The 13,307-nt window shown below is 38.6% G+C and overlaps 1 protein-coding gene across 2 annotated transcripts in view; it reads left to right on the forward strand.

Moving 5' to 3' along the window:
- Nucleotides 1-13,307, forward strand: part of LOC118317227 (phospholipid-transporting ATPase ABCA1) — a 161,211-nt gene that overhangs the window by 16,433 nt on the left and 131,471 nt on the right. For both annotated transcript variants that reach the window (XM_035645757.2, XM_035645748.2), the window contains exon 3: nt 9,442-9,602. The gene's annotated coding sequence lies outside the window, so the exon portion shown is untranslated. The remainder of the gene's footprint in view (nt 1-9,441; nt 9,603-13,307) is intronic.

The following is a 13,307-nucleotide window of genomic DNA, read 5'->3' on the forward strand; positions in this document are numbered from 1 at the left end:
AGCCTCTCTTCTAAATGGTGTAATGCTGTACCTCTTCTTTTGCTGGTGCAGTACCTAGCTGTGGTGCATTGCAGATATACCATATTTACATGACAGGGAATGACTTATCTTTGCCTTTGAATTCACTACCGCTGTTCTGAAAAGTGTATAGGGGAAATGCAATGCATAAATACGCTGCTCCAACCAGTTTGCTCCAGTGTTGGTAGTCACTAAGAGACTGATGCGGCCTGTGCAAATATCCTCCAGCAAGTTTATCCACCTTTTATCGACTCTTTTTCCCTCATGCACTGAGGTGAATCAGAGCAACCTCTTGTTCTGAAATACAGCATGAAAAGATACAAGTCAATTTACTATATTCCCAGCTAGAGCTCAAGGCTGCAACATCACACTGAGATCAATTTATAACATCTGTGTTTGTCATCCTGACTATAGTGTGTAAGGAAAAGGCCGAGGGACATGGGTAATGGATGTATGGCATTATATGATGAGTTAACAGACTATTTCCAAAGTAAAGCCTGACCGATATGGATCTATGGTGGCGGGTGCCAATATCTATATAATTCAGTTAAAGATTTCCAATACGATACTTTGTGGTGCATTGCAGATATACCAAATTTACATGACAGGGAAGGACTTATCTTTGCCTTAGAAGTCACTACCACTATATAAATATATATATCTATATATATATAGATATATATATCATGTCAATGATTTCTAAGATGCCGTTATCAAACATTTAAGGCGAAGAAATGTAATTGAGGCTTGATATTTTAGTTTAACCACAAACGTTATCATGAATAACTATAAATAAAAAGAAAACACAAATACAACCAAATATATAGAACTTGTATTGAGAAAGTGAACTTAATTTATTTTACTTAAAAAGTAAACATAAATGCAAAAAAAAAATCTGCATAGTTTATTTTGTATAATAACATATTTCTGTGAAAAGGCTCATATAGGCCAATATCATCTGCCAACGGATATATCGGTTGGGCTCTCCTCCAAAGTCTCTAAGGTCAACTTGATGACTTTAGAGACTTTAGACTTTAGATGAAGAGTGTTGAGCAGTTGTAATCGCGTTGGAAGGAAGGGTAGAGCTTGTGTGATGGCATTTGGGCACACATAGCAGAAATTCTCTCTCGTGAGAATTGTTTTTTCTGCTCATGGATACCGTTCTCTTCTGCACCTGTACGGTTTTCAATGTGCAGGTTTCGAGTGTGATTAAATAGCAATAGTTGTCTAATGGGGGATTTTGAAACTTAAATTGTAGTTTAATGACTGTTCATCCTCATGCCTTGAATGCAGATCAAAGGTACTTCTGGCGTAAGCTTGTACCCACTTGTGTTGGCTTTTAAAAGATGCCTTTTATAGTACAGAGAGGTTTGCACTGAGAAATAAATTTTATTCATCAGCCTTTTAGATATTTAGAGACTCAACTTTGACAGTAAGTGTTAAAAACCACGAGTTAAGTTCCCTTTACTTGTTTTATGTGACCAATTTGAGGTAAGGTCTTCAGGTAAAACACTGCAACAAAATGCATGAAAGTGAAGTAAAGTAGAATTCTTGGCAGGCCCCAATGTAACAACTGTAGATGTTAACAGTAATCTGCCATCATCACATTTCTTTTTTAAAATTTTCTTTGATGACATTGAGATAGAACATGTGACAGCTGAAATGCTAAATGGTTGTCTAAAATAGAGCATCATTTAATCTGTGCCTCACTTGCGAAAACCATGAAAAAAACGGTAATTTGACGGTTGTACTAATTGACATTAAGACATGTCCATTTGTGTCTGAGTTGGTGGAGTGTTTATTCTGGGAACATGGCCTACCATTAGCACTCTGCCATTTTCTTTGATGTGGATCCATAAACAGTGGACATAACACACTACTCACCAAATTAAAGCACTAATTCACTTTGAAGGTTTTACAGTATGATGAATATTGCCGATTTCAAAGTTGTGTACAGTGGATGAAGTAAACCTCTTAATGGAGTTTAATGGAGTTTGCCCTTAAAATACATTACATATCATCAGAGCAACTTTTTTATGAATTGCCCATTTGTGAGTATTTTCTTAATTTAAAAAAACCCCCAAAAAAACATATTTCCCCCCCCTCAACAAAAGGCCCCGTCCACCAAGCCCGAGGCTCCTGTTTTTTATCAGTTTTTTGTAACAATTAGATATCGAACCAAGGCTCTCACACAATAGATGAGAATAAACTGGAAATGAGCTGGTTTGTGATGTGTCCCCCACCAATAGCAGACAGAAATTCCATTATCTGCTTCTATTCCTCAGTTTGCACCATTGATATTTGCCTTATTACTGAGCTTTTACTTTTATCTTTAAGTAAGCAACGTGTCTGTCCCTATTGACTTACAGTGACAGCTGACAATATGTCACTGCTATTTATCACCCAGGTGATTTTTATCTAGGAAATAAACAAAACACGGGTTGATCTCTTTGAGACATCAGCTATAAACATCAGCATATAATGCACATACAATGGCACATCATTACAATTTCACACCAAGGCTACTGCTGTGATGTGGAAAACCTTTGACAGTCTCCTCCGTTCAAACATTCTTCACCTCATGCCTTAACACCATGCATACTTTTAATAAGGCTCTAGAGTGCAGAACGTCTAGTGACCTCATCACCCTTCATAATTTCTAAGATCATTTGAAAACTCTTTGAAAAAGTGTTGTGTTATCTCCAAGAGTCACAATGACTTCCAGGCATATCGCAGACAGATCAGGGACAGGCGGCCTTCCTCTAATTGTTTCATTTGGCAGTAATCAATACACAATCATCTCTTTTTATTTTTTATTTTGCCTTGAAAAGAAAAGCATTTTCACATTGTGACATTTGGCAATGTCACTGGAGGAAGACACGCTGAAGCTGGAAATTAAACATTCAGTAGAAAATAAGGCAATAAATGCTACCCTTGTGCAGCTTATCTCTAATGCTGTGTCCACCACACATCCCTTGTGCAAATTTGGCCGCAAGATCATTAGTGTTTGCTTGCAAGGGTGACATGAGGGAAACACAACCCGCAAATATCTGTCCGTTCCCTATCGGATGTGGACGTCGGTGACATCGGAAGGATCTTAACGCTAATTGGCTTTCGCGCGTCACATTACTATTTGCTTGAGTTCAAATACTTAAACTCAAGCAGGTGAAGCGAATAACGCAAATTCCACTTGAGTGACACGAAATTCACGTGTACTTGTCTTTACCTTGACTTTGTACGTAATCTCATTGCGCAATTAATTAGTTTTGCATTTGGTGTGAGAGCAGTATAACCCTGTGTCAGGGAGGTGTTGAATCGCCTGTCGTGGATTAATAAATGTTAACCCTTTCTACCTTAGCAAATCAGATGAACACTTTAAAACTAAAAAAAACTAAAGTACAACCTCAAAATGGCTTTGATCTACATTCAACAGGCCTCATAGTCATGTCCTCGACATAACTGAATATTCTGCTGCTGCTATTTTTTTTTCTAGTATGACAAGCACAGTCTTGAATATATGCCATTTATCTCAATCATACACGATTATTAGTAAATTTCTTGATTTGGTAATTCATTCAGTGATATTTGCATAATAATAATAATGATAATAATAATAATAATAAGCATCTAATCAAAGCATTTAAATGACTGTTTTGACAGTTCATCTGTAAACTGGAATATTGGTTGGGTGCTGTGTGTTTAGTTGCTCTGACTAAATCCAAGATATAGTTTCCTTTGCTCACAACTTCTGAGGAGCAGATGAAATGATTTGAGATGAGCTTAGGCAGAGAAATGAGATATCATCAAAAAAGGCTAGATGTTGCCGTCAAAAGGATTATGCGTTGTGCGGATGAGCCAGAAGTGTCTGGGCAACAACTCAAACCGGCCCACATTTGAATAATGCAATAGATTTAACAGATTGTGGGAAAAAAAAGTATTTGTTTCGATCAGTCTGACATATACGTTCCAGCCAACAATTTAAACATAATGGGTAACAATGAAGCTCACCGCTGTTTATATATTTGTCTTTGTTGTTGCCTTTGGAGAGGTCTACACATGCTCACCTATACCAAAGTAAAGGAAAGCCATAACAATCTTTTATTTTAATCAAGCATATACCTCACTGCCTGGCTTTGCCTTTGGAATCCGGCATACCTTTAATGCTGACTTTCAAAAGACTGTCAAAATAAAAGTGAGAAGATTTGAAAGACCTTTCTACAACCGCTATTTTCACCCACTAATTGCAGTCTCTGTAATCAATCAGATTCTCAACTTTCTCCATAAATGTCAAAATCGCTGCCAGGAACTTGGATGTCGTCTTTCATTCAGGTTTTAATTCTGAAACTTCAAAGGGTTTTTCAGACTTACAGGCATCTAGAAATTCATGTATTTTTGACAGGGAAGCCTTTACTTTTATCTTACATTTAATCTTGAGTTGAGTGTTGTACTTCATCGTATTCTTATATGTTTATCCCCGGCAGCTAGTTCTGAATGCAGCAGCCAGATTTAAAAAGGGAGGCCAAATTACATTTTGTTTTGATATTGATTGAAAACTTGTATTTATCTCTTTTAAGGCAAACATCCAGCCGAGTTCCTATCTCAGCTTTTACTGCATATCCATATGACCTCAGATCAATAGATAAAACATGCTGCCTGCTTGAAAGTGAAGTCAATAGGTGGTTGTTTTTCACTAACGTGGACCCTGTACCACCAAACTATCTGAACTGAATAGATGAAAACAAGAAGAAATCTGCTTACAAACCACAAACACAGTCACTATTCTCCATTAATATGGGGCAAATTCCGGCCTTAGGTCACTTTATTTCATACAGTTGGCATTTCTTTCCTCCAAATTTTCACTTACAATTTGCCATGTGCACTAAGCATTTAAAAAAAGGTCAATCGGACTACTCTGCAGCTACTCTCCAACAGATTGAGCCTTCAAAATATTCACAGTAAAAGACTTTCAGGGCCATCCATCAGTCTGGATGATGCCAAAATCTGTGACTCTTGTGACTCTCACAGATAATGACTTGCGGAACGGTCGAGCTGGGCCTATAAACGGAAAAATAATTTTGTGATTTAATTTTGTTTGAGTGGGGCCAGCCTTAGAGATCTTACCTGCTGGGAGCATACGGGTCTGATTAAGGGAAGCTGAAAACGGAGCCTGGCACAGAGAAACACACAGATGCACACACAGATACGTGTATTGATTGGAGCCAGGTGAAACACTGTTTGGACATAAGGTTTGGATTAAGGTTCAAGGATGAGTGTACCAAAGCAGCCTTTAACGTTTTGCAGTAGCAGTTGTAATGCAAATAGAGAGCATATTGCCATCAAGTGCAAACGTGCTTTTTGCTTATCTTTCGTGTAAAACCTGGAAGAAAAATGCATATCTCAACAATATACTCTATGTATAGCACAGGATTCTGGAGACTGACTAAAATGTTACAAAGATTGAGAGTTAGATGAGTCCCCGTCAAAATTGTTCTCACAAAAATAGTTAAACTCTTATTGTCCTGACTGCTTGTCATTTGAATTTAAATTAAAATGTATCCTTGTGTTATTTGGTTCCTTTTGAGTTATCTTTTTTTTTTTCTTACTTAGCTTTAGAGACTGGAAATTGGGTATTTACAGATAACACAGTCATACAATTCCACAGTGAAGCATAATTTATACAGTATTTGTGTGCAAGAAAAGAAAAATTTGCATTAATGCCGCTTTTATCTTTATTGTGTTGTTTGACTATCTTTTCTCTGCTTTGAAAAGTAAGACTGGCATGTTGTTACATTTGAGAAGTGTCGTCTGAGAGTATAACATTTGGAACAATATCTTAAATGATGACACAGCAAAACACACCTTTGTGTAGCTTGTGGTTAGAAGTTCATCCCGAAATATTTCAAAATTGATTATCTTTGAAAAAAGGTAAATTACAAAATACTTCACCAAAGAGATCAAAATATAGATTTACTGCACATATTGTTTTAACTTGGGGCTAAGAAAACAAACTGGAATGCTCTTAATCAGGCTAAAATATAAGCTAAACAGTGAATGTGAAAACCATCTACTTCTCTCTGACTTTGGTAGAATTGCACCCAGGATCTCACAAAAGATTTGTTAATACCCATTCAGTTTGATGAAAATCTTCACCAGCACAAGTGAGTTCTCTACCTAGCCAAGCTGATGGAGACGCACCAACTACCACGGATGACACCAGTGTTGACTGTGGCTCAGTTAATGTGCTGGCAAACGGCAGGGTTGGCGTTGTTGTACTTGTGGTGCTGTATGACTGTGAGGGAGCAGGTGTCACACCTGGCGGTGCCCTGGTGGAATATATCCCCACTGATCACACTCTATGCAGAGAGGAGGAAAAAAAACTATATATTTTTACCTCCCTAATGTGGTAGAACCATGTGCTTCATCCATTACAAATGCAGTCACAAACTGATTGTTTTATAGCTAAAGTAAGTGGCTTCATCTGGACAGTGTGATGTGCACTGGTGTCAACACTAGCCCAGATCATGTGCCCAGGCTCAGTGTAGATGTCCGGACCAACTGGCAGGAGCAACTAGTGCAGTGACAAGGCTCTGATCACTCAACAGCATTACCAATATAGTGTGTGCAAATTATGTAATTGTATGAAGAAGTTGCCACCATCGCTCCCTCTTGAATAACAAACATGTAAATGTCAAAATCTACTATCGTACAGAAAACATCACTACCCCCCACCACCCACCACAAGTTTCACTGACAATTGGATCACTCATAGCATTGTCACGTTAGCCTTTTTACAGCACCTTCCTGTGAGTCGGAGTGAGAAAAAAAACATGGATGTGTGTACAAATATTAGGTTTTCATCTGAGAGCAAAAAGAAATGGACCAAATTTATCTTTGGCATGGTATAAACTTGGCTTGGATGTGATAAAAGAGCTCTTTGAATCTAATGGCTCATGAGTCCAAATTTCAAGGTGTTGTTTTTCTCACGCCGTGTTCTCACCACAGTCCATAAAGTGCTGATGTCAAAATGGACTACACAAGTTCAAAATACACAAAAGGAGAGTGTTCCTCTGCCTCTGCACAGTCTGTGTGGGCTGTGCTGGCTGAAGTCAAAACAAATACAATTGTAGCCGTGGCCGGCAGTCAGGAAAAAGCAACAACATCTCTCGAGGAAGGCTGCTATTTGTTTTTCTCAACTTTCTTTTCAGTTTTCTTTTCTCTCCACCTGCTAAGAGAAAGATGTAACACAGAATCGAAAGCCAAAATGCTAGCTGTGACTGTAAAGGGCTGTCGTATGTTTATACCTGCCCAGTGTCCATCAGCTGTCCAGTCTGTCCGGACCAACATGTTTAACAAGCACATCATGTGTTTACTCCTCATCTCATCAACGGCGAGAGAGGAATTGTAGAAAGTAAGGGCAGAGGGAACCCAGCGAGGATGCTAGCACAGACTCTCTGGGAGATCTCAGTGGTGTTCGATCTGTCGCCCCAACACTCACTAAGCAACCCACGGTGTTGACTATTCTTGTTAGCGAATATGTCTGTGATCATTTCTCTTATTTAGTTTTTCTTGAACATCAATTTAGATGCAAGCACACGAGAGTCCGAGCCAGTAATTGTGCAAGCTTGATGTTTGATGCACATGAATAAGTCAGTCTGTGGACGTTTCTGTACTTGAGTTGCCGTGAGCAGGCAATAAAACCAGCAAGGACTGCAAAGGAGCTTGTTACTCATTGGAGTTGCTTGTTTGGCAAGGAATATTTCACTATCTGTGCTCTATAATGATGGGAGTAGTGAGACAGTGATGCGAGTGTTAAGGTGGGAGACCAGTGGGAATTATTTAGGTGTGTGATGAAGTAAATACACTACACTGTGTAATAAGCTGGTTTTATATAACTAATCTAAGTTTTTGGTATGGATAAAGACTGATATTAACCATACTAAGGCCCCCTTTCCAGTAAGTTTACCTTGTATCTTGTCTGCAGGAAGAATATACAAGAAATTGTACATTTATTTCATCTGTACAGCTTGAAATGATTTCACTGTTCTGCCTTTCCTCTTTAGAATTGTAAATAAATTGGCCATCCTTCTCCAGACATACCAGCAACAGTAAATAATGTACAGATGTTGAGCTCCTCAGAGACTAAACAGGTAAATTAACTATTTGCAACACTGAATATCTGCTTTCAGTATCGACTTTGCTTTACTCACTGTGTTCTGTGTTCTGTGTTCTCATCCAGCTCCTTAGTCTGTTGCCCTAGGCACAATTTCTTCTTTTCAGGTGCTGGTTGTGTCCCCATTATCATACTTTTCCTAAAGATATGCGAGAAGGAAATTACAAAGTAGTGCTGTTGCAAATGCGTACCTTGTTTTTCATTAGTATGGCTAGACTAATACAGGGTTTACTGACCTGGGAACAGCGGGTCTATTCCACCATGTTGGCACCTTGGAGCAGCAGCACTTCATTAGTCCAAGCAATTTATTTTGGGCAGTTGAGGTTTCACCTTGGTTCCATGACTGTGAGTGTGTCTAACTAACTGAGAATATAGACCTACATCTCATGAACAAGTCACAATGACCCTTGAATGATTATGAGGGACGGACACGTTTTGTTTCATAATTTGAAAAAGCATGAAGAGGAGGATGGGACATAATTATGTGTATGTTATAGCCTAGCTTTAGCTCTGGTCTGAAAGTTAAAGAAAAACTTTTTCGGTGACATACTTCCTCATGATACATAAATACTATCCAGTGTGCAACTTCCCTGTTTATTTCCTGTCTACATCCTCAGTAAACACCCAGCTCTTCTACATAATTATATCCTCCCCGTGCACCTGGTATTATTCTTTATCACCTAGCATAATAAACTCTTAGCCCCCTTGTTACCAAATTATATAGTTGCTATAAAACCCTACAGTCAATGCACTTGGCTCCTCTCCCCATGTGACACATTCGGTTGATCATCAACAACATGGTCAACATTTTCAGCCCCGCTCTTGTCTCACAGTAAATAAATGCTCTTCCCATGATCCCATCTGGTCTCTAACATCTCTAATTGATGCTTTAGTTATTTAAAAAAAAAGAGATTAAGTTTAAGGACTAATTAGCTCATGAATAGTTTGTGCTATGTCAAAAGGTGACTAAAATTCCAAGTTTAGTGTGAGACACCCTACGAAACAAACTTACACAGCCAATGAATGGAAAAACAAGGTTGTTGAAACGCAGGGTTAGGATCCTGTTCGGCCTCTTCACCTCGTCAGGTGACTCAGACATGAGTACACAAAGCAGACATATGTGCCCTGGGCTAAGCTTATGGGAGCACGCTGTGTCTTTACACGACCTGTGTGCTTCCTGGCCGTGACATTACTGTGGCTACAGTTGCTACGACAGGCTCAGCTGAAGTCATTTGCATACTTTATGACTCTAGGTAAAAGGCGACAGCGACCGTGAGAAGTAGGCAGGGAGTGTGAGGTAGAAGAGGGGAGATGGCAGAAGTGCAAGAGTCCTAACGACCAGCAGTCAAAACTGGTTAAATCCATCTTCCGGCCCCAAGATGTGCTGACGGGTTGAGAAGCAAACAGCTTGGAGGTAGGTTGTTTTTGACCGTTTGTTTTCTCTAACAGGACACTTGCTTTGTAGCCAAACTCCTGTGATGCTTTCTTTCTTTTTTGTTTGTTTGTTGTTATCGTGGCTTGCTCACTGCTCCTGAGGCTAGCTCGGGCTCAGGCCCGGGTATCTATACACTTGTCTCCGGTTCCTTCCACTTGTCTTGTCTGCAGCAGATCAAATAGAGTGCTCTAAGAACGGCTGTATCTGATTTGAAAGCATTTAATAAACTGATCTTCAGGCTGGCTGCTTTTAAAATAAAACTAAAGGAGCCAAGAAGGAAATAACGGATTTCACCGGATACCTTTGAGTTTGGATACAATTATCGACTAAATGTCAGGAATTTTAAACATGCTCATTTTCTAATGTTTTTTTGCTGAGTCAAACGGGGCAAAGACAGTGAACTTTTGGCCAAGCTGAGCACTTACTTAATGCTAATGATTTACATAGAGCCTCCAGTGCTGTAACAAGTTGTTAAGATACAGTGCACCTTTGCACTGTATGTGCAATATAAATTCTTCTTGAATGACGTGCTAATCATTCATCAACAGCTTCATCTTGTCATTTTCTTAGTCATCAGTTTCATTTGTTTCTAATGAATGAGTAATTAGCTGCTAAAAGTGATTGGCAGGGTGGCCAAGGGAGTACAATTACCAGAGCTCAGAAATATTGCTTTTCTTCAACTAATTACCTGCATTGACTCATTTAATATCAGTGATTGCATTGAGAAAGACTCAAAAATCAAAGGTTAAATTCTGTGATGAAAGGAGCTATTTGGTGCAAAAAGGCTTAGTTAATGTCAGAGGAATAAACGCACTGATTTTTTAAAATCATGTCAAGATATTAGTGGCATTATTACTCAAGTTCGTACTACTTGAATTCAACCACAGTAAGGGCTGGTGGCTTGTGCTGTAAAGTACACATAGCAGGTACACACACTTTTAATCAGTGTGAACTTCTTTCTTTCACGCTGACCAACTTTTTGAAAAGGCTGTGAAAAGAAAGCTTTAGGGTGTGAATTAAAACCCAGATGTTCACATCAACCAACCTGATTAGTCAACTCGAGTGAGTTTAAACGCTCTGTTTAAAAACCTACTTAAAAAGCAAGTCATTAAACAGGTTCGAAGAAAAGCAGCAAACTAGAAAAAGAGATCCTTTTCGCAGGTGTGACCAAATTCCCCCACAGAGTCATTTATTTATCATCAAAACAGACTTAACAAGTCTCAACACCAGAGTGCAGCAGCATTTTGTTGCCATATTGTCCTCTAGAGAACTACATAATTTCTCAGCCCAAAGAAAGTAATTTAGTAATTAACCAAGTAATTATGGGTCTATAGCCTCGTCAGTCTAGCAAATACTTAAAATAAATAATTGTTTTGTTCCATTAAATGTCTTATTGCAAAATGTGAAAAAGCTGACCATAAGAGAAACAGTCTGGAAATACAACTTATGACTGATATGAGGTCATTAAGAAGTAAGTTGTGAATGCAGAGGATGGTGACGTTAATTGAAATGAGCCCAACAACCAACACTAGAGTCTTGTATAGGCGTTGGTAGTGTTTCTGCTGTTGAAACACTTATACAACTTCATGACTGTCCAGTTTTAATTGAAGTCACTGACAACCAGTTCTCATGACATCATTCAGTGGGCTAAAAGTTAACTCTCCTTGCATTTCAGTGTTGTTTTCTTTTGCAGCATTTTTCCACCCTCATGTTCTCTAGAGGAGGTGATCGTCTTCGATCCCGTTTCCCTCAGCACTCTTATAAAAGCCAAGAAAAGATCACAGTTTAGATTTAAAAATCGAGTTCTTTACTGTATCTGCCGTCCCCCATGTTTTCATCATTTGGGAGACTGTTGCTTACTGTGGTTGATGCCGGACAATATTTACACTTAGTTTTTCAAAGCACACTAATGAACACCGTTTTAGTAATAATAATAATCGAAAATGTTTCAATTGTAATATTAATCCCGAGGAATTTTAATGTGGTTTACTGTGAAACAGCTAATCATTTCATCCCTTGTCACTATCTTTGCATCTGAATGATATACCATTTATATTGGAGATGTATTGACAAAGACATACCAACTGGTATGGCTGTGGAGTGTGTACACTAATTACATCACCAGTCTAAGACTTGAAGAGCCAAGTGCATTAATGCCCAGCTTGAGTCTACAGCGTGACTGGGTACAGTTATTCTCAAGCCTACAATGCAAAAGAAGGAAGCTGTGTATTTAGCCACATTTCTGGAAGTAAATGGTTTGGGACATTCTCAGTATATGAATCGACAAAGGACAAATTTATCTAGGGGTTATAAAACTTTCTAGGGACTTTCTTCTCTCTTTATTTATACCATGAAACTGGGTCACCGTCAGGACCATTGTAACCACCATGAATTGAACTCACAGTCCTCTGTGAAGGAGCAACCAGGAAAGTCTAATCTTTTCAAAGCACGGAGATGGCTTTGTAGTCTTTCAGGCTGAGGTTTTGGTGTTAAAAACATATATTTTTAGTGGAGTATTCCCTTAATTGTTGCTGTGCTGTAAAATCATAAGTTATTGATAAGTGATGAAACTCTCTATGGTCTTTAGATATCTAGACAAAAATGCAATTGAAAATATGTTTTGGTTGTATTTGGTTCTGTGATTTCACTTCCCTCCAGTTCTGTATTAAATGTGAACCAGTGATTTGCTGTGTAACAGTATATTTGAATGACAGGAAAAGGCTATTTATTTGACACATTGCCATCGTTAAACAGTGTTTTAGAAATGATGTTAGTCTTGTGTTTCTTCTTCACATCCTTAAAAAAGTGATTTAACTTTTTTCCATACATTTCAATATTAGCTCAAACTACAGTCATTAAATTTAAGGATACTTTGCACACTAGTATAGACTCTAATTTCTCTATCGTCTAAACATCTCTTTATATTCATTGTTCACTAAGCACTGCTGTACAGTGAACTACAGGAGGACCAGGGGTCATGCTACTGCTCATATTTTACTGCAATCAAAAAACCAGCAAGATCTTGGTGTTGACTGACAAAAAACTGACAAAAACTATCTCTTTGAAGAACAATAACAATCTGAATGTAAAGAGGAAAGTGTTGAGCTTCATCAGAATATATCGCCTGTAATTAAAACAAATATCATAAATATCTCTGAGCCCACTTTCTCACAGTGTATGAATTCCCTCTGCACTAAACTTGTCGGGGAGCTTATGAAAGACATCGTTAAAACGAGAAAAAAAAAGACATTGAATGTAGGAGCACAGGGACCATTATACCCTTCACAGGGCCACAGCAGGCCCCTTCTAACTGATGTTCGAGGCATTCTCTGCCGTCCTCTGCGCCCATGCTGTATGACAAATATCTTTCTATCGTCCTAGGGGCTGAAATAATGCACTTTGCTCTTCCTCGTCCCCAAATGCCAGGCATGCATCAGCACTTATATCCTCTCAGTAGTTTGCTTTCCTTTTATTTGTATCACTGCATTCTTACCTTTTTCTGCCTGTTTGCCCCTTTCTTGGGACTTTCTTTGGAACTAATGAAACCCTGAATAGCTGATGACAGCCTTGTGCAAAACAAGTCCAAAAAGTGGCATAAAGAACGTATTTCAGTTATTCTCTGTGCCCCTAGTCGTAGATTAAAATGATGATCTGGAAAAGACTCCTCACACTGTACGTTTTTTT

Source organism: Scophthalmus maximus, chromosome 12 (genome assembly GCF_022379125.1).
Source record: "Scophthalmus maximus strain ysfricsl-2021 chromosome 12, ASM2237912v1, whole genome shotgun sequence".
NCBI lineage: Eukaryota > Metazoa > Chordata > Actinopteri > Pleuronectiformes > Scophthalmidae > Scophthalmus > Scophthalmus maximus.